Genomic DNA, 21,377 nt, shown 5'->3' with positions numbered 1-21,377 from the left:
CAGCGCACTGATGAGTTTTGGTTTTTTATCCAACTTGCCGGTCTCTGTCTTTTGATTGGTGCATTTAGCCCATTTACATTTAGGGTTAATATTGTTATGTGTGAATTTAATACTGCCATTTTGACGTTAGCTAGCTGTTTTTTCCATTAGTTGATATAAATTCTTTATTTTGTTGATGCTCTTTAGCATTTAGTGTGTTTTTGGAATAGCTGGCACTGGTTGTTTCTTTCTATGTGTAGTGCCTCTTTTAGGAGCTCTTGTAAAGCAGGTCTGGTGGTGACAAAATCTCTGAGTACTTGCTTGTTCACAAAGGATTTTATTTTTCCTTCACTTACGAAGCTCATTTTCACTGGATATGTAATTCTGGGTTGAAAGTTCCTTTCTTTAAGGATGTTGAATATTGGCCCCCACTCTCTTCTGGCTTGTAGAGTTTCTGTCAAGAGATCTGCTGCGAGTCTGATGGGCTTTTCTTTTTGGGTGACCCAACCTTTCTCTCTGGCTGTCCTTAGTATTTTCTCCTTTATTTCAACCCTGGTGAATCTGACGATTATGTGCCTTGGGGTTGCTGTTCTTGTGGAGTATCTTTGTGGTGTTCTCTGTATTTCCTGCATTTGAGTGTTGCCCTGCCTTCCTAGGTTGGGTAAATTTTCCTGGATAATATCCTGAGGAGTAATTTCCAACTTGAACTCGTTCTCTTTATCCCCTTCTGTACACCTATCAAAGGGAGGTTTAGTCTCTTTACATAGTCCCACATTTCTTGGAGACATTGTTCATTCCTTTTTGCATTTTTTTCTCTAATCTTAGTTTCTCATTTTATTTCATTGAGGTGATCTTCGACTTCTGATATTCTTTCTTCTGTTTGGTCAATTTGGCTGTTGAAACTTGTGCATGCTTCGTGAAGTTCTCATGTTGTGTTTTTCAGCTCCTTCAGTTCATTCCTATTCCTCTCTAAGTTATCCATTCTTCTTATCATTTCCTTGAATCTTTTTTCAAATCTTTTTTTAAGGTTCTTAGTTTCTTTACATTGATTTAGAACATCTTCTTTTAGCTCACAGAAGTTTCTCATTACCCACCTTCTGAAGTCTAGTTCTGTCATTTCATCACAGTCATTCTCCGTCCAGCTTTGTTCCCTTGCTGGTGAGGAGTTTTGGTCCTTTGTAGGAGGTGAGGTGTTCTGGTTTCGGGTGTTTTCCTCCTTTTTGTGCTGGTTTCTTCCCATCTTCATGGATTTATCCACCTGTCATCTGACTAGTTGCTGACTTTTAGATTGGGTCTCTGAGTGGACGCACAGATTGTTGATGATGAGGTATTTCTGTTACTTAGTTTTCCTTCTACCAGTCTAGCCTCTCTGTTGTATGACTGCTGAGGTCCACTCCAGGCCCTGCTTGTCTGGGGTACACCTGTAGCAGCTGCAGAATGGTGAGAAATGCTACCAGTTTCTTCCTCTGCTACCTTTGTCCCAGGATGATGCCTGCCAAATATCAGTCTGATCAGTCCTTTTGAGGTAACTCTTTGGATATACAGGGGTCAGGGAGCTGCTTGAGGAGATGGTCTGTACTTTATAGGAGCTCAAGTGCTGAGCTGTGAGCTCCGTTGTTCATTCAGGGCTGTTAGGCTGCTGCGTTTAAGTCTGCTGCAGCAGAACTCATAAAACCCATTTTTTTCCTCAGATGCTCTGTCTTGGGGAGTTGGGGGTTTCTTTATGAGTGTCCGTTGCTCTATCCTGCCCAGCTAGGAGGCAATCTAGTCACTATTTGCCTGCCGAGGCTCCGCCCTGCTGGCATGGGGTCTGCCCTGTTGCTGCAGGCTTTGCAGTGCAGCTGCGGTCATTGCCCTCCTGCAACGAACTCCGCCCTGCTGCAGAGTCTCTCTGTTATGGCGGGTTTCCTCAGCAATGACAGACACCCCTCCCCCATCGAGCTTCACCGTCCTGGTTTCAGATGTGCCCGCAGTGAAACTCTTGACATGAAGCGTTTCGATCGCTGTTTTGTTTGTCCCTGTGGGGGTGAAACCCACCAAGCCTGCTCACCTGGCTCCCTGCCTCAGAGCATTTTTTTTTTTAAGTTGAATGGTTAGCTCTCTCCCAGTCGTTTCAATCACCTGCTGTTAGGGCACTGGGATCTATGTGATTTCTTATGCAGTGACCCACTGCACTGGTTCAAACGCCACTTCCCAGGAATCTCCTGGCCTGGCTCACTGTCCAAGTCTGGTTTAATAAGATGGATATGCTAATCTGCCCTCCCAAATCTCACATTGCCAGTTTAACAGGGCACCAGACCAGTGTGTTTTGTGCAAAGTGTTGTGGAGTGCCACTGTGCTGTGGCACCGGCCGAAGCAGCCAAAACAGCTGTGCTGGCATCCCGTGTCTCTCCTATGCCTGGGAATTTCCCCGTTCTGTGGGCAACAAAGATCCATCTGAAAATGCGGCTTTGACTCACCCTCGGTGCGTTCACTGAAAGCTGCAATCCTGAGTTGTTCTTACCGTGCCATCTTGAATCTAAAACTTAATACCTATAATTTTTTGAAGCTGGAATGTCAAAATCACAACTTGAATTTATCAAAGAACTGAAATATCAGGGCAATGAATTAACCCAGAATAGAAAGAGAGAGACACTCCTCCAAGGACAGATGGAACACAAACCCCTGTTTACTTTGAACAGGTGCCAGATACTATACCAGAAATAAGAAGAGCAATCAGCTAAAATTGTAAACAACTTACTAAAGGCTAGCATGAGTCTATAGAAGCCCTGGGAGTCATAGAAACATGGAAATTTACATCAGTCTCTCATCTCTCTTCCATGAACCTCACCAGGGTCTTCTGAAAGATTAGAGTCAGAGATATAGACCAGATACATCCTGCCTCATGATGTGGGCCTGAATATGAGAGCAGCTACTGCAAGGTAGTAAGTCCCAACCACACCTGTCTCCTCTACCTTCTTCCCTGTGTGATATCTCTAGTGCTCACAAAAATGGCTTGAGCTGTTTCAAGCTTTATACCTCACACTACACCATGCAGGACAAGAGGCAGGATCACTTTTCCCTATTGTCAAACACAAGAATCACGCATCATGTAAACAATGTCATGTTAGAGCAGGTCCCTGGCCGTGAACCACCACTCTGAGCAAGCATAAGTGGGATCTATACAGTGATTGGCTTAAATCCCAGATTACCTCCCATCCTTTAGCCTATCACATTGTGAAGGAGGAGTTCCCATGATTCCCTTAGGCTGATCAGCCAGATGACTGCTATGCAAATGTGGCAAGGCGGGTGAAACCCAAATGGGTTGGAACCAATCATGTCTAACCCAGATAGAAAGACTGCAGCAGTCCCATTCTTTGCTCTCCTCTATTTCATATTTTTATTTTCTTCCTCCCATCACAACTTTATTTTTCAAAAAATTTTATATATGCAGCTGCTTCCAATTGCACCTGTTCTGCCAGGATGTTTCCTTTGCCTTGAGCGCCTCTTCTCAGTTTGCTAAACAAATTAGAGCTAAGTCCCTTTCCCAAAGTTCAGCTCAAATAAGTTACTATACTAGAAAACTGAGAAATAACAAAAAATGAAATGGCACACCACAGAATCATAACAAATATTTGTTGAATTAATTCATGAATCCAAAAGTAATGGAAGCCTAGTGATGGATATCTTGACAAATACTTTTATTTGGGGTCAATAGAAAATCATCATTATTCAAAAATGTTACATTTGCTAATTTACCCACAAAAATTTATGTGTAACCTCCCCACTCCCTGCTGTCCCTCCCGTAACCCCCTCCAACTGACCACAGTGTGTGATGCTCCCCTCTGTGTGTCCATGTGCTCTCATTGTTCAACATCTACCTATGAGTGAGAACATGCAGTGTTTGGTTTTCAGTTCTTGTGTCAGTTTGCTGAGAATGATGGTTTCCAGATTCATCCATGTTCCTACAAAGAACACAAATTCATTGTTTTTGATGGCTGTGTAATATTCTATGGGTATATGTGCCATATTCTTTATCGACTCTATTGTTGACAGACATTTGGGTTGGTTCCAAGTCTTTACTATTGTGAACAGTGCCGCAATGAAAATATGTGGGCATGTGTCTTTATAACAGAATGATTTATAATCCTTTGAAGATATACCCAGTAATGGGATTGCTGGGTCATTTTCTCTTCAGTGACACACTTGTACGATATCTCAGGCATCATGCACATGAGTGTCACTCAAATTTTAATAAACTTGTTGAGTATTCTTCTGGTTTTCCAAAATGCAAATTATAATTTAGTAAATCTAAAGTGAGGTTCAAATTCGACGTTTCTATCAAGCTCCAATGTGATAACTCTGCTACTCGTCTCTGAACAACTGAATACTAAAGACACACATCCTACCCTGCATCCTTGGAACAGTAAATTAATCTAATAGCTCTCTATAGTTTAGTGACGGTAGTATGAAGAGGCAAAATGGTGTTTCTCCTCTGGAGCTAAAACACTATAGAACTAGGAACATGTAAAACCTCCTCCAGGCCGGGCGCGGTGGCTCAAGCCTGTAATCCCAGCACTTTGGGAGGCCGAGGCGGGTGGATCACGAGGTCAGCAGATCGGGACCATCCTGGTCAACATGGTGAAACCCCGTCTCTACTAAAAATCCAAAAAATTAGCTGGGCACGGTGGTGCGTGCCTGTAATCCCAGCTACTCGGGAGGCTGAGGCAGGAGAATTGCCTGAACCCAGGAGGTGGAGGTTGCGGTGAGCTGAGATTGCACCATTGCACTCCAGCCTGGGTAACAAGAGCGAAACTCCGTCTCAAAAAAAAAAAAAAAAAAAAAAAACCTCCTCCAAATGAACAGACTTCAAACCAGAAAAATATCAAATGACTAGACAACTTCAAAGTACCAGGAAGGAAAGGAATCAGAAAAGACTACAAATTGAGCAAAACTTCAACAGTTATATTGAGAACATGTTTCATGCAGGCAAGATCCTACACCAGAGATACATAGATTAAAAACACATGTACTTTGCATTGAAGGAGCTCAAAAATTAGAAGGAAAAGCAGCACCTAAATAACTGCAATGAAGGAGAGGAAGTGAGGAGTATAGTTAGGAAATATGGTGGAAGTTCAGAGCAGGGCGAGACTGCTTCCCACACGTGAGTCAGGGAAGGCCCTCTGGAGGAAGGGACATCTAAAAGGGCCTGATGATCCCTTAGTGGTCGAGCATGTGGAGTTTTCTAGGACCCCATTCCATTCACAGATAAAATTTGAATTTTAAAGTCCCAAAACCCAGGTCACCACAAAAAATCCTGCAAAATTAAATTGAGCTTAGATTGACAAATGATCGTTAAGCAGAAACAATCAAATTAACAAGGAGAGTGAAAAAGGCGTCATCACCACGACATCTTCACGTGTGTCCTGAGCCCTTGGGCTGCTCGTTTCTCATTTCAAAAGGAGAACAGTGACAAGAAGGCTCATGATGTGTCTTAATGGAAACTGGATGAGGACAGATATAGAAGTCACTCTGAATAAGGTAGAGGTGAAAATTGAGGAGTAAGAGGGAAGGGGGTTGGGGAGAGAAGATCGGAGGAGAGAGAAACAATAAACATGGGAAGACAAGTGGGGTGGAGGGAGGAACAGAAAGGACACATGCAAAGAACTCACCAGTGTTTCCTGAACCAAAGTGCAAGACACACTATCAGAAGAAGTAAAGGCACTATCACCACCAAGATGATCAAGCTCACAGAATTGTTATATTCTCTGAATTTGGGGAGATGCCAAGGATGTTATTTTAAATCCACCCCATTTTACCTCATCGACTTTCTGCTTCACTGCATTACCCTGGGCTTCCTTTTTTCAGTTGAGTGTCCAACTTACCAATCTCCTTACATTCTATGTTTTTCTCTCATCCCTGCTCAGAGATGGAGTTTTCATCTAACCCTCAGCATCCTCCTGTATCTACAGGGCCCTCATTTTCAACACTTGTATTGCTTAGATTACCTATTTTTATTCATGTTGGGGTTATCATCCCATGTATTCTAAAATTTTGAGCTTGCCCTCCCTCTATGCTGTGGACCACCTCCTGGCATTACCAGCCTGGGCCCCAGCTCCTTTTTACCGCAGTAGAGGACAATGTCCTGGCCCTCTAAACTGCTGTGCTTCACCCGACAGGACAGGTCAGCTGCCTCCCCAGCGGCCACCTCCAGGGTTACTCGAAGATACCATGTTCCATCAGCATTGGGCAGGAAGTTCCCTCGCTGAGTGCCCGGCTGCTCCTGCTCACCCCGCATCCACCTCACCCACACAGGCTTTGGGTAGAATCCTGAGACGTGGCACACCAGCAGCAGATGGCCAGGGCCTGGACTGGGACCACGGGACAACCAGGCCTCAGGCTTCACTGCAAAGGACAGAAGAGATATTCAGTTATAGACTTGGAGTTTCATGTCACCACATCAGTTTAGAAGTTTACATATACAACTGCTGGAGGGAGGACTCAAGATGCCGCTGTGAGAACAACCCAGGATTGGAGCTCGCATTGAGTCTGCGGAGAGGTGAGTCAGAGCTGCATTTCCAGACTGATCTTTGTTGCCCATGGAACGGGGAAATTCCCAAGTGAAGAGGAGACGCGGGACACCAGGCAGAACCTCCGCCTGGCGAAACCAGCAGCCGGGGTGGCGGCGGCCAGCCCTGCCCAGCGCTCCCCACAGGGCATGCTTGTCCGGGTGCCCTGTTGAACCAGCAACCGGAGACGTGAGAGGGCTGGACTTGAGACTGAGCTAGACTTGGACAGTGGGCCAGCCCAGGGGATTGCAGGGACAGAGCGTTAGGGGTGGCCTAGTGGGACGAACAAAACCGCGATTTCAAACAAGCCCCGTGCAGACGGCCTGAGATGCTCTGTGGGGGAGGGGCGTCCACCATTACTGAGGCAACCCACCCCAACTGAGAAACACGCCCATTGCTGACGCAGCCAGCCGTTGCCCAGGCAACCCGTCCCTACTGAGATACACGCCCACTGCTGACGCAGCCTGCCGTTGCCGAGGCAACCCACTACAACAGAGAGACTCTGCCGCAGGGCGTGGCGGAGAACACAGCAGAACAGCAGAGCCAGGGCAAGCCTCACAACAGCAGGGCGGAGCCTCCGCAGGCAAACAGTGGCTAGTCTGCGTCCTAGCTGGGCAGGACCTCAACGGACATCCAAAAATAAAGCCCAAACCCCTCAACACAGAGCATTTGAGAAAAAAAAGGGTTTTTTAAATGAGCTCTGTGGCAGCAGAATCAAACATAGCAGCCTAACAGCCCTGAATGAACAACAGAGCTCACAGCTCAGCAATTGAGCCACTATAAAGTACAAACTGTCTCCTCAAGCAGCTCCCTGACCCCTCTATATTCAAAAGACTGACATTAGGCAGGCATCATCCTGGGACAAAGATAGCAGAAAAAGAAACTGGTAGCATCCCTCGCTGTGCCACAGCTGCTAGAGGTGCACCCCAGACAAGCAGGGTCTGGAGCGGACCTCAGCAGTCGTACAGCGAAGGGGCTAGACTGGTAGAAGAAAAAACAAGCAACAGAAATACTTCATCATCAACATTCTGGGTGTCCACTCAGAGACCCAATCGAAAAGTCAGCAACTACGCAGACGACAAGCAGACAAATCCACAAAGATGGGAAGAAACCAGCGAAAAAAAGAGGAAAACACCCAAAACCAAAACACCTCGCCTCCTAGAAAGGACCAAAATGCCTCATCAGCAAGGGAACAAAGCTGGACGGACAATGACTATGACGAAATGACGGAATTAGACTTCAGAAGGTGGATAATGAGAAAATTTTGTGAACTAAAAGAACATGTATTAAATCAAGGCAAAGAAACTAAGGAACTTAAAAAAAGATATGAGGAAATGATAACAAGAATGGATAACTTAGAGAGGAATATGAATGAATTAAAGGAGCTGAAAAACACAATACAAGAACTTCATGAAGCATGCACAAGTTTCAATAGCCGAATTGACCAAGCAGAAGAAAGAATATCTGAAGTCGAAGACCAACTCAATGAAATTAAACGAGAAACCAAGATTAGAGAAAAAAGCACAAAAAGGAATGAACAAAGTCTCCAAGAAATGTGGGACTATGTGAAAAGACCTAACCTACGTTTGATAGGTGTACCAGAAGGGAACGAAGAGAATGAATCCAAGCTGGAAAATACTCTTTAGGACATCATCCAGGAAAATTTCCCCCACCTAGCAAGACAGGCCAACACTCAATTGCAGGAAATACAGAGAACACCACAAAGATATTCTGCAAGAAGAGCAACCCCAAGGCACATAATCGTCAGATTCAACAAGGTTGAAATAAAGGAGAGAATACTAAGGGCAGCCAGAGAGGAAGGTCAGGTCACCCACAAAGGGAAGCCCATCAGACTCACAGCAGATCTCTCTGCAGAAACACTGCAAGCCAGAAGAGAGTGGGGGCCAATATTCAACATTCTTAAAGAAAAGAACATTCAACCCAGAATTTTATATCCAGCCAAACTGAGCTTCAGAAGTGAAGAAAAAATAAAATCCTTTGCGAACAAGCAAGTACTCAGAGATTTTGTCACCACCAGGCCTGCTTTACAAGAGCTCCTAAAAAAGGCACTACACATAGAAAGGATCAATCAGTACCAGCCATTCCAAAATCACACTGAATGCTAAAGAGCTTCAACATAATGAAGAATCTACAACAACTAACAGGCAAAACAGCCACTTAGCATCAAAATGGCAGTATCAAATTCACACATAACAATATTAACCCTAAATGTAAATGGACTAAATGCACCAATCAAAAGACACAGACTGGCAAATTGGATAAAAATCCAAAACCCATCAGTGTGCTGTATCCAGGAAACCCATCTCACATGCAAGGATACACAAAGGCTCAAAATAAAGGGATGGAGGAAGATTTACCAAGCAAATGGAGAGCAAAAAAAACCAGGAGTGGAAATTCTCATCTCTGATAAAATAGACTTTAAAGCAACAAAGATCAAAAGAGACAAAGAAGGCCATTACATAATGGTAAAAGGATCGATACAACAAGAAGAGCTAACGATCCTAAACATATATGGACCCAATGCAGGAGCACCCAGATACATAAGGCAAGTTCTTAATGACTTACAAAAGGACTTAGACTCCCACACAATAATAGTGGGAGACTTTAACACTCCACTGTCAATACTAGACAGATCAACCAGACAGAAAATCAACAAGGATATCCAGGGCTTGAACTCAGACCTGGAGCAAGCAAACCTGATAGACATTTACAGGACTCTCCACCCCAAATCCACAGAATACACATTCTTCTCAGCAACACATCACACCTACTCTAAAATTGACCACATAATTGGAAGTAAAGCACTGCTCAACAAATGCAAAACAACTGAAATCATAACAAACAGCCTCTCAGACCATAGTGCAATCAAGTTAGAACTCAGAATACAGAAACCGACCCAGAACCACACAGCTTCATGGAAACTGAACAGCTGGCCCTTGAATGTTGACTGGGTAAACAATGAAATGAAGGCAGAAATAAAGAAGTTCTTCAAAACCAAATCAAGAACGAACTGCCATTCGCAATTGCTACAAAAAGAATAAAATACCTTGGAATACAACTCACAAGAAACGTAAGGGACCTCTTCAAGGACAACTACAAACCACTGCTCAACAAAATCAGAGAGGACACAAACAGATGGAGAAACATTCCATGTTCATGGTTAGGAAGAATCAATATCGTGAAAATGGCTATACTGCCCAAAGTAATTTACAGAATCAACGCTATCCCCATCAAGCTACCATTGACTTTCTTCACAGAACTGGAAAAAACCACCATGAACTTCATATGGAACCAAAAGAGAGCCCGCATAGCCAAGTCAATTCTAAGCAAAAAGAACACAGCGAGGGGCATCACACTACCGGATTTCAAACTATACTACAAGGCTACAGTAATCAAAACAGCACGGTACTGGTACCAAAACAGAGATATAGACCAATGGAACAAAACAGAGGCACCGGAGGCAACACAACATACATACAACGATACAATCTTTGATAAACCTGACAAAAACAAGCAATGGGGAAAGGATTTTATGTTTAACAAATGGTGTTGGGAAAACTGGCTAGCCATGTGCAGAAAGCAGAAACTGGACCCCTTCCTGACACCTTACACTAAAATTAACTCCAGATGGATTAAAGACTTAAACATAAGACCTGGCACCATAAAAATCCTAGAAGGAAATCTAGGCAAAACTATCCAGGACTTAGGAGTAGGCAAGGACTTCATGAACAAAACACCAAAAGCATTGGCAACAAAAGCCAAAATAGACAAATGGGACCTAATCAAACTCCACAGCTTCTGCACGGCAAAAGAAACAGTCACTAGAGTGGATCGGCAACCAACAGAATGGGAAAAAATTTTCGCAGTCTACCCATCTGACAAAGGGCTGATATCCAGAATTTACAAAGAACTCAAATGGATTTATAGGGAAAAAACAAACAAGCCCATTCAAAAGTGGGCAAAGGATATGAACAGATACTTTACGAAAGAAGACATATATGAGGCCAACAATCATGAAAAAATGCTCATCGTCACTGGTCATCAGAGAGATGCAAATCAAAACCACATTGAGATACCATCTCACGCCAGTTAGAATGGCGATCATTAAAAAATCTGGAGACAACCGATGCTGGAGAGGATGTGGAGAAAAAGGAACACTTTTACACTGTTGGTGGGAGTGTAAATTAGTTCAACCATTGTGGAAGACAGTGTGGCGATTCCTCAAGGCCTTAGAAATAGAAATTCCATTTGACCCAGCAATCCCATTACTGGGTATATATTCAAAAGACTATAAATCGTTCTACTATAAGGACACATGTACACGAATGTTCATTGCAGCACTGTTTACAATAGCAAAGACCTGGAATCAACCCAAATGCCCATTGATAATAGACTGGATTGGGAAAATGTGGCACATATACACCATGGAATATTATGCAGCAATCAGAAATGATGAGTTTGTGTTGTTTGTAGGGGCATGGATGAATCTGGAGAACATCATCCTCAGCAAACTGACACAAGAACAGAAAATGAAACACCGCATATTCTCACTCATAGGCGGGTGATGAAAAATGAGAACACATGGACACAGAAAGGGGAGTACTAAACACAGGGGTCCATTTGGGGGGAAAGGGGAGGGCCAGTGGGAGGGGGAGGTGGGGAGGGATAGCCTGGGGAGAAATGCCAAATGTGGGTGAAGGGGAGAAGAAAAGCAAAGCAGACTGCCATATGTGTATCTACGCAACTGTCTTGCATGCTCTGCTCATGTACCCCAAAACCTAAAATCCAATAAAAAATTTAAAAAAAAAGAAGTTTACATATACACATCTTTCCCATTTCTTTTTTTATTGAGACAGGGTCTCTGTCACTCTGCTGGAGTGTAGTAGAATAATTATAAATTATAGCTCACTATAATCTCAAACACTTGTGCTCAAGCCATCCTCCTGCCAAAGCCTCTTGAGTAACTGGGACTACAGGTGTGCGCCACCATGACCAGCTAATTTATTTTTATTTCTCAGAGATGGTGTTCTCACTATGTTGCTCAGGCTGGGCTGAGACTCCTTTCCTTAAGTGGTCCTCCAGCCTCAACTTCCCGAAGCTCTGGGATTACAGACGTGAGCCACTGCACCCAGCCTCTCCCACTTCTGGGCAGCTCCTCCTTATTCTGAATTTGAAGCCGGTGGTTGCAGGGTATGCTTTTCGAATCAAAAGTTTTGGAAGGAAGGGTATAGGACTGACCTTGCCGCTGGAGATGTGACTTTCCTGCATCAAGAAGAATCAAGAGGAATCGTGGGCAGGTGTCTCTGATGAGATGGCTTATTCTCTCCTTGTCACACTGATGCTGATAGAACCCTTAGAAAACATGCTTGGCCACATTTCCAGCAAGTGGAGATGGCAGGTATGAGTTGTTCTGGAAGCTCATGAAATCTGATCCATGGTAAGCTATCCGAAGGAAGCTTCTTCCTGAGAGCTTTCCAGAGTGCACCTCACAGCCTTCTGTCATCTGTATCTCAAAAGGATGTGGGGTTATCAATTAGACAAAAGAGGGACAAAAAACATAAAATGAAATGCGTAAAAGCAAAGACTGTAGAAGGAGAAGGGGGGATTCTTCAGGGTTTGATGTGATGTTAAAAAAATTTGATTTGGTCAGGGATTCACAGAAAGGGGAATTTGTGGGAGCTATACGTGGAGGAAAAGATTAGTAACATGAGGAAGAGAGAAAATTAAAGACGATGTGAATGCTGTAGTTGAGGAAGTGCTTGGTGTAAGAGAACTGGGATTATAACAACTTAGGTTGAATGGCACGCAACGGGTTCCAATGAGTCTGTGCAGAGACTGCTGAAGAGAATGAACCACAAAGTGAGAAAGCTGGAGGCATTTAGCTGTATTTAGGCAGAAAAAAGCGTAACCATGGGATACCTGTGGAAAAGGTAATAAAGCACAACCCTGCAATCAATGAAACAGGAGTTCATAAGAGGCAGAAGTGTTTGAAGAATTAGGGTCTGGATGATAGACCTTGCCCAAAAGTTTGCAATTGCAGTTTTATGGTGGGAGGAATAGAATAAGCTACAGAAAAGAGTCAGGCTGTTTCCTACAGGAATAAGGAACATTGAGACATCCCCTCTCTCCCAACTCTTCAGTCCCCATGGGGAAAGTGTACTCACATTCAAATATTAATTCACTGGTTGTTCCAAGAAATTCCTCAGAAAACTGAATGAAGTATATACGGAATAACGTTTCCAGCTCCATCCACTCCTCACTGCTGATGTTTCCCCTGGACCAGGGCCACAGGAAACTGATGCTGCTTGAATTGCTGTCCCAGGTGTGAGTCTGCAAATCACCCAGCCAACCTGAGCCCAGATGTCGTTCCCAGGAATGGTTGTAAAAGGATGAGATTTGGATGACACGGAAGGAGACAGGCTCCTTGAACCCTGTGGTGAAAGTACAGTAGAATGTGAGAAAGACATTGACAAACAGAATGGAGAGAGAACGTGCCAGAGTGGGGGATTCAGAATCTGGAGAAGAGGGGATCCATCATAATCTTAGCAGATGCTTGCTTCCCACACTGTCCCATGCATTATCAAGCTCCTTCCTTCATAAGAGCTTGGGGACCTGGAGACATGAACAGTCAGAGTGGAACCAGACTGGCACTCTCACTTTCCAGGTGTGTGCTAGGAAGTGTGCCCCCCCGCCCACACACACACACAGACATCATCCACCCAACCTGGCAGTTGTCAGAGTTCTCAGAGTTCTTACCGTCTGCATTTTCACCACCTGGGAGAACAGCTAGCAATGGAAGCAGCAGAAACAGCATGTCATTTGCAGATGTTACTTCCTTCTCTCGCAAAAATTGGTCTTTGATTTCCATTCCAAACAAACCAACCCCACGGTATCTCTAGTCTGACTTCTTTCTGCAACCAGCAGACAAACCTCCCCTGACTGCAACAAAGAAAATCCACTCTTTCACAAACCCGGAGACACCTACTCAGTCTCTCATTTCCCTCTGGTTCTGACTTTCTTCTCTAGTTTTCAGCTTTTCTCCTTGTCACCAACTCCCAACCAGTTCACCTTCCCCTAATTCAACTTCTCTGGAACAAGTCTTATGTGGCATTGAGAACTCACTTAACCACTAAGAACATTTTTTTTTCCCATTAATACAATAAGAGCATAAAACTAAATGGCTCCCAGTGTGCTGCCCAATGTTCCCATGTCCCTGCTCTTTTGATCACTCTGTCCTTTCCAATACTTTCCCATGTATTCTCTTACCTTGTCTCATCCCCCAACCCCAGTACATTCATTTCTGGTTTAACATCAGTTCTTTTGCTTTTTCAGAATCCCCGGTGACTGCCCTGTGTGACAGTATAAACTAACACATTTTCTCCATTATTCTTAGAGAAGAGCCAGTAACCATCACATAGCGGTGGGGAGGACCTGGGGAGAAAGAGCATGGGAAGAAATGCCAGATGTGGGTGAAGGGGAGGAAGACAGCAAATCACACTGCCACGTGTGTACCTATGCAACTATCTTGCATGTTCTGCACATGTACCCCAAAACCTAAAATGCAATTAAAAAATAATAAAAGAAAAAAGAAAAGTACAAGTTACTAGTGTGAGACTTATATGTAGGATCCTGCTATAAATTTTCTATAACTTATAAGAAACTAGTCAGAACTTGTGAGCAGTGTAGTTAATGGGGTGTTCCAAAGTCTGTATCCCAGGATCCCTTCTTATCAGTCCTACTTGTATGTTTCAGAGTTGTTTTGTCATAAACAGTCTCTGCTGGACAGATTTACATTCCTCTTTTTTGCTACTTTAACTGATCAAGTGCTTCTAAATATATATGTTTGTTCTTTGTAGGTATCATCTATATAAATGTGTTTAAGCTATTTATTTGGGCTGAATTGCAGTGGAATGATCATAACTACTGTAACCTCAAGTTCATGGCTTCAAGCAATCTTTCTGTCTCAGGTTCTCAAAGCGCTGGGATTATTGGCATGAGCCACCATTCCTGGCCTGCAAATAATTATTTTTCTTGAATCAGAATCTCACTCTGTCACCCAGACCGGAGTGCAGTGGCACAATCTCGGCTCACTGCAACCTCTGCCTTCTGGGTGCAAGCAGTTCTCCTACCTTGGCCTCCTGAGTAGCTGGGATTACAGGCATGGGACACCACGCCTGACTTACTTTTGCATTTTTAATAGAGACAGGGTTTCACCATGTTGGTCTCGAACTCCTGACCTCAGGGGGTCCACCTGCCTCAGCCTCCCAAAGGGCTGGGGTTACAGATAATTTTTTTAAAGTTAATATAAGCACGCAAAAAGCTGGAAAGACCTTCATTTTAATACTTATAATTTTTTGAAGCTGGAATGTCAAAATCACAACGTGAATTTATCAAAGAACTGAAATATCAAGGCAATCAATTAACCCAGAATATAAAGAGAGAGACAGTCCTCCAAGGACAGATGAAACACAAACCCTTGTTTATGTGGGACAAGTGCCAGATGCTATACCAGCCATAAGAAGAGCAATCAGCTAAAATTTTAAACAACTTACTAAAGACTAGGATAAGTCTATAGAAGCCCTGGGAGTCATCAAAACAAGGAAATTCACATCAGTCTCTCATCCCTCTTCCATGAACCTCACCAGGGTCTTCTGAAATATTAGGGTCAGAGATATAGACCAGATACATCCTGCCTCATGATGTGGGCCTGAATATGAGAGCAGCTACTGCAAGGTAGTAAGTCCCAACCACACCTGTCTCCTCTACCTTCTTCCCTGTGTGATTTCTCTAGTGCTCACAAAAATGACTTGAGCTGTTTCAAGCTTTATACCTCACACTACACCATGCAGGACAAAAGACAGGATCACTTTTCCCTATTGTCAAACACAAGAATCACGCATCATGTAAACAATGTCACTTTAGAACCGGTCCATAGCCGTGAACCACCACTCTGAGCAAGCATAAGTGGGATCTATATGGTGGTTGGCTTATATCCCAGATTACCTCCCATCCTTTAGCCTATCACATTGTGAAGGAGGAGTTCCCATGATTGCCTTAGGCTGATCAGCCAGATGACTGCTATGCAAATGTGGCAAGGCGGGTGAAACCCAAATGGGTTGGAACCAATCATGTCTAACCCAGATAGAAAGACTGCAGCAGTCCCATTCTTTGCTCTCCTCTATCCCATATTTTTATTTTCTTTCTCCGGTCACAAATTCATTTTCCAAAAATTTTCATACATGCAGCTGCTTCCAACGGCACCTGGTCTGCCTGGATGTTTCCTTTGCCTTGGGTGCCTCTTCTCAGTTTCCTAAACAAATTAGAGCTAAGTCCCTTTCCCAAAGCTTGGCTCAAATAAGTTACTTTACTAGAAAACTGAGAAATAACAAAAAATGAAATGGCAAACCACAGAATCATGACAAATATTTGTTGAATTAATTCATGAATCCTAAAGCAATTGAAGTTTAGTGATGGATATCTTGACAAATACTTTTATTTGGGGTCAATAGTAAATCATCATTATTCAAAAATGTTACATTTGCTAATTTGCCTACAAAAATTTATGTGTAACCTCCCCACTCCCTGCTGTCCCTCCCCTAAACCCCTCCAAGTGACCACAGTGTGTGATGCTCCCCTCCCTGTGTCCATGTGCTCTCATTGTTCAACATCGGCCTATGAGTGAGAACATACGGTGTTTGGTTTTCTGTTCTTGTGTCAGTTTGCTGAGAATGATGGTTTCCAGATTCATCCATGTCCCTAAGAAGGACACAAATTCATTGTTTCTTATGGCTGTGTAATATTCCATGGTGTATATGTGCCACATTCTTTATCGAATCTATCGTTGACAGACATTTGGGTTGGTTCCAAGTCTTTCCTATTGTGAACAGTGCCACAATGAACATACGTGGGCATGGGTCTTTATAATACAACGATTTATAATCCTTTGATGATATACCGAGTAATGGGGTTGCTGGGTCATTTTCTCTTCAGTGACACACTTGTACTATATCTCAGGCATCACGTGCATGAATGTCACTCAAATTCTAATAAACTTGTTGAGTACTCTGCTGGTTTTCCAAAATGCAAATTATAATTCAGGAAATCTAAAGTGAGGTCCAAATTCGACCTTTCTATCAAGCTCCAGTGTGATAACTCTGCTACTCGTCTCTGAACCACTGAATACTAAAGACACGCATCCTGCCTGCATACTTGGAACAGTAAATTAATCTAATAGCTCTCTATAGTTCAGTGACAGTAGGATGAGAGGCAAAATGGTGTTTCTCCTCTGGAGCTAAAACACTATAGAACTAGGAATGTGTAAAACCTCCTCCAAGTGAGCAGACTTCGAACCAGAAAAATATCAAATGACTAGACAACTTCAAAGTACCAGGAAGGAAAAGAATCAGAAAAGACTGCAAATTGAGCATAAATTCAACAGTTTTATTGAGAACATGTTTCATGCAGGCAAGATCCTTCACCAGAGATACATAGATTAAAAACACATGTACTTTGCATTGAAGTAGCTGAAAAATTAGAAGGAAAAGCAGGACCTAAATAACTGCAATGAAGGAGAGGAAGCGAGGAGTACAGTCAGCAAACACGACTGAAATGTGGCGGGAGTTCAGAGCAGGGCGAGACTGCTTCCAACCTGTGAGTCAGGGAAGGCCTCTGGAGGAAGGGAATCTAAAAGGGCCCGATGATCCATTAGTGGTCGAGCATGTGGAGTTTTCTAGGACCCCATTCCATTCTCAGATAAAATTTGAATTTTAAAGTTCCAAAACCCAGGTCAGAACAACAAATCCTGCAAAATTAAATTGAGCTTAGATTGACAAATGATCGTTAAGCAGAAACAAACAAATTAACAAGGAGAGTGGAAACGACATCATCACCACGACATGATCCGGTGTGTCCCTAGCCCTTGGGCTGCTGGTTTCTCATCCCAAAAGGAGAACAGTGACGAGAAGGCTCATAATGTGTCTTAATAGAAACTGGATGAGAACAGAGATAGAAGTCACTCTGAATAAGGTAGAGGTGAGCATTGAGGAGTAAGAGGGAAGGGGGCTGGGGAGAGAAGAACGGAGGAGAGAGAAACAAGAAACATGGGAAGACAAGTGGGGCGGGGGTAGGAGTAGAAAAGACACATGCAAAGAACTCACCAGCGTTTCCTGAACCAAAGTGCAAGACACACTATCAAAAGAAGTAAAGGCACTATCACCACCAAGATGATCAAGCCCACGGAAATGTGACGTTCTGTGAATTTGGGGAGATGCCAAGGATGTTATGTTAAATCCACCCAATTTTCCCTCATCCACGTCCTGTTTCACTGCATTACCCTGGGCTTCCTTTTTTCAGTTGAGTGTCCACCTTACCAATCTCTTTACATTCTATGTTTTTTTCTCATCCCTGCTCAGAGATGGAGTTTTCAACTAACCCTCAGCATCCTCCTGTGTCTACAGGGCCCTCATTTTCAACACTTGTATTGCTTAGATTACCTGTTTTTATTCATGTTGGGGTTATGATCCCAAGTATTCTAGAATTTTCAGCTTGCCCTCCCTCTATGCTGAGGACCACCTCCTGGAATCTCCAGCCTGGGCTCCAGCTCCTTCTCACCCCAGTAGAAGACGATGTCCTGGCCCTCTAAACTGCTGTGCTTCACCCGACAGGACAGGTCAGCTGCCTCCCCAGCGGCCACCTCCAGGGTTGCTTGGAGATAGCATGTCCCATCAGCATTGGGCAGGACGTCCCCTTGCTGAGTGCCCGGCTGCTCCTGCTTACCCTGCATCCACCTCACCCACACAGGCTTTGGGTAGAATCCTGAGACATGGCACACCAGCAGCAGATGGCCAGGGCCTGGACTGGGACCCAGGGACAGCCAGGCCTCAGGCTTCACTGCAAAGGAGAGAAGAGATATTCAGTTACAGACTTGGAGTTTCATGTCACACATCAGTTTAGAAGTTTACGTATACACATCTTTCCCATTCCTCTTTTTATTGAGACAGGGTCTCTGTCACTCTGCTGGAGTGCAGTAGCATAATTATAAATTATAGCTCACTATAATCTCAAACACTTGTGCCCAAGCCATCCTCCTGCCTCAGCCTCTTGAGTAACTGGGACTACAGGTGTGTGCCACCATGACCAGCTAATTTATTTTTACTTTTCAGAGATGGTGTTCTCACTATGTTGCTCAGGCTGGACTGGAACTCCTGTCCTTAAGTGGTCCTCCAGCCTCAACTTCCCGAAGCACTGGGATTACAGATGTGAGCCACGGCTCCTAGCCTCTCCCACTTCTGGGCAGCTCCTCATTATTCTGAATTTGAAGCGGGTGGTGGCAGGGTATGCTTTTCAAATCAAAAGTTCTTGGTGGAAGGGTATAGGACTGACCTTGCCGCTGGAGATGTGACTTTCCTGCATCAAGAAGACCCAAGAGGAAACGTGGGCAGGTGTCAATGAAGATATGGTGTATTACATCCTTGTTACACTGAAGCTGATAAACTTTGCAGACACGCTTGGCTGCATTTCCAGCAAGTGGAGATGGCAGGCATGACTTGTTCTGGAAGCTCACGAAATCTGATCCTTGGTGAGCTACCCGAAAGAAGCTTCCTGAGAGCTTTCCAGAGTGCACCTCGCAGCCTGCTGTTATCTGTATCTCAAAAGGATCTGAAGTTATGAATTAGAGGAAAGAGGGACAAAAAGCATAAAATGAAATGCGTAGAAGCAAAGATTGTAGAAGCAGAAGGGGGGAGTCTTCAGGGATTGATGGGATGGAAAAAAATTTGGTTTGGTCAGGGATTCAGAGAAAGGGGAATTTGTGGGAGCTATAGGTGGAGGAAAAGATTAGTAACATGAGGAAGAGGGAAAATTAAAGACAATGATTGAATGCTGTAGTTGAGGAAGGGCTTGGTGTAAGAGAACTGGGTTATAACAACTTAGGTTGAATGGCACGCAACGGGTTCCAATGAGTCTATGCAGAGACTGCTGAAGAGAGTGAACAAAAAAGTGAGAAAGCTGGAGGCATTTAGCTGTATTTAGGCAGATAAAAGCGTAATCATGGGATACCTGTGGAAAAGGTAATAAAGCACAACCCTGCAATCAATGAAACAGGAGTTCATAAGTGGCAGAAGTGTTTGAAGAATTAGGGTCTGGATGATAGACGTTTCCCAAAAGTTTGCAATTGCAGTTTTATGGTGGGAGGAATAGAATAAGCTACAGAAAAGAGTCAGGCTGTTGCCTACAGGAATAAGGAACACTGAGACATCCCCTCTCTCCCAACTCTTCAGTCCCCATCGGGGAAACTGTACTCACATTCAAATATTAATTCACTGGTGTGTCTATGAACTGCCTCAGAAAAACGAATAAAGTGTATACGGAATAACGTATCCAGGTCCATCCACTCCTCATTGCTGAAGCTTCCCCTGGACCAGGGCCACAGGAAAATGATGGTGCTGGAATTGCTGTCCCAGGTGTGAGTCTGCAAATCACCCAGCCAACCTGAGCCCAGATTTCGTTCCCAGGAATGGTTGTAAAAGGATGAGATTTGGATGACACGGAAGGTGACAGGCTCCTTGATCCCTGTGGTGAAAGTAGAGTAGAATGTGAGAAAGACATTGAGAAACAGAATGGAGGGAGAAGGTGCCCGAGTGGGGGATTCAGAATCCGGAGAAGAGGAGATCCATCATAATCTTAGCAGATGCTTGCTTCCCACAGTATCCTATGCATTATCAACTACCTTCCTTCATAAGAGCTCGGGGACCTGGAGACATGAACAGTCAGAGTGGAACCAGACTGGCACTCTCACTTTCCAGGTGTGTGCTAGGAAGTGTGCCCCCCCGCCCACACACACACACAGACATCATCCACCCAACCTGGCAGTTGTCAGAGTTCTCAGAGTTCTTACCGTCTGCATTTTCACCACCTGGGAGAACAGCTAGCAATGGAAGCAGCAGAAACAGCATGTCATTTGCAGATGTGACTTCCTTCTCTCACAAAAATTGGTCTTTGATTTCCGTTCCAAACAAACCAACCCCACAGTATCTCTAGTCTGACTTCTTTCTGCAACCAGCAGACAAACCTCCCCTGACTGCAACAAAGAAAATCCACTTTTTCACAAACCCGGAGACGCCTACTCAGTCTTACTTTTCCCTCTGGTTCTGACTTTCTTCTCTAGTTTTCAGCTTTTCTCCTTGTCACCAACTTCCAACGTGTTCACCTTCCCCTAATTCAACTTCTCTGGAACAAGTCTTACATGGCATTGAGAAGCCACTTAACCACTAAGGACATTTTTGTTTCTATTCATACAATAAGAGCATAAAACTAAATGGCTCCCAGTGTGCTGCCCAATGTTCCCATGTCCCTGCTCTTTTGATCACTCTGTCCTTTCCAATACTTTCCCATGTATTCTCTTCCCTTGTCTCATCCCCCCACCCCAATACATTCATTTCTGGTTTAACATCAGTTCTTTTGCTTTTTCAGAATCCCCTGTGACTGTCCTGTGTGACAGTATAAACTAACACCTTTTCTCCATTATACTTAGAGAAGAGCCAGTAACCATCACAAAAAAAAAAAACACAGGAGCACTAAAACATATTAAGAAAATGTCCTCTGTTTGATTTTCACTGATATACATTCACTGACCCAACAGTCTCTCTCAGCACCTGCCTGGAGCCAAGCATCTTGCTACACCGAAGAATGTGAGAACTTCATGGCTGACAACACAATCGCTTTTTTCAAGGAGCTTTTACTCTACTTAGGAAGAAACACACACCAACAATGATAAATCTTGGTATACGGAGTTTTACTATATTTTATACACTCTCTGGATAAAAACAAGCC

At 43.8% G+C, this 21,377-nt stretch overlaps 1 pseudogene across 1 annotated transcript; it reads right to left on the bottom strand.

Moving 5' to 3' along the window:
• Positions 1 to 5,373: 5,373 nt before the first annotated feature.
• Positions 5,374 to 12,126, bottom strand: LOC144580119 (T-cell surface glycoprotein CD1a-like; annotated as a pseudogene). The gene is made up of 3 exons (XR_013529054.1): positions 11,787 to 12,126; positions 6,059 to 6,363; positions 5,374 to 5,490 (listed from the first exon to the last, which is right to left on the bottom strand). The product of XR_013529054.1 is annotated as a T-cell surface glycoprotein CD1a-like (transcript).
• Between the last annotated feature and the right edge of the window lie 9,251 nt (positions 12,127 to 21,377).

This window comes from Callithrix jacchus, chromosome 18, assembly GCF_049354715.1.
Source record: "Callithrix jacchus isolate 240 chromosome 18, calJac240_pri, whole genome shotgun sequence".
NCBI classification, from domain to species: Eukaryota; Metazoa; Chordata; class Mammalia; order Primates; family Cebidae; genus Callithrix; species Callithrix jacchus.
Note: the sequence above shows the minus strand (reverse complement) of the source record. Positions and strands in the feature narration are given on the sequence as shown.